Here is a 967-nt window from a genome sequence, read left to right on the forward strand (position 1 = left end):
CGCTGTGAGCAAAGTTCGAACCTGCGCGGGGAAACCCCCATTGGATTTCAAGTCCAAAACCTTAACCACTCAGCCATCACAGCACAATAAGAACGTGCCTTTGTATTTAATTATCGGTACAATGCTTTATACAATTGCCTTCGACTGCACATATTCTGGGAATCATTGTCTTTGAGCCTTGAATTGCATTACATTACATTACATTACTTGAGGTTGTTTTCGTTGGAGAGAAGGAGGAGGAGAGGTGACTTAATAGAGACATATAAGATATTCAGAGGGTTAGATAGGGTGGATAGTGAGAGTCTTTTTCCTCTGATGGTGATGGCAAACACGAGGGGACATTGCTTTAAGTTGAGGGGTGATAGATATAGGACAGATGTCAGAGGTAGTATCTTTACTCAGAGAGTAGTAGGGGCATGGAACGCCCTGCCTGCAACAGTAGTAGACTCATCAACTTTAAGGGCATTTAAGTGGTCATTGGATAGTCATATGGATGAAAATGGAATAGTGTAGGTCAGATGGTTTCACAGGTCAGCGCAACATCGAGGGCCGAAGGGCCTGTACTGTGCTGTAATGTTCTAATGTTCTAATGTTCTAATTACATCTCCCATTTGATGTGAAAATTTACATGATGGAATGAGTGAATTTTACAGCACAGAAGGAAGCCTCTCGACCCGCTGAGCCTGTGCCAGCTCTTTGGAAGATCAGTCAGTTTAATCCCACAATCCAGCTTTTCTCCATCACCCTGGAAATCAGTCCTCTTTTCTTCTCGCTATTCTCTGTTTTATATCCCTCAGATAATTATGTATCCGCGCTGTCACTGGTTCTTTAATTCCATCACTTTAATTTTTCTAACAAGTTGATGATGTGGTATTTCACCAAATGACTTTTGAAAATCCATCTCCACAACAGCAACCACATTACCACTGCCCTCATCAAATGTCTCCGTTCCTTCATCAAAGAACAC

At 42.1% G+C, this 967-nt stretch overlaps 1 non-coding gene across 1 annotated transcript; it reads right to left on the minus strand.

Annotated features, from left to right (window-relative positions):
* Positions 1-83, minus strand: trnas-uga (transfer RNA serine (anticodon UGA)). Its single transcript has one exon. It is a non-coding gene; the product is annotated as a tRNA-Ser (tRNA).
* Positions 84-967: the final 884 nt, after the last annotated feature.

This window comes from Heterodontus francisci, chromosome 34 (assembly GCF_036365525.1).
Source record: "Heterodontus francisci isolate sHetFra1 chromosome 34, sHetFra1.hap1, whole genome shotgun sequence".
NCBI classification, from domain to species: domain Eukaryota; kingdom Metazoa; phylum Chordata; class Chondrichthyes; order Heterodontiformes; family Heterodontidae; genus Heterodontus; species Heterodontus francisci.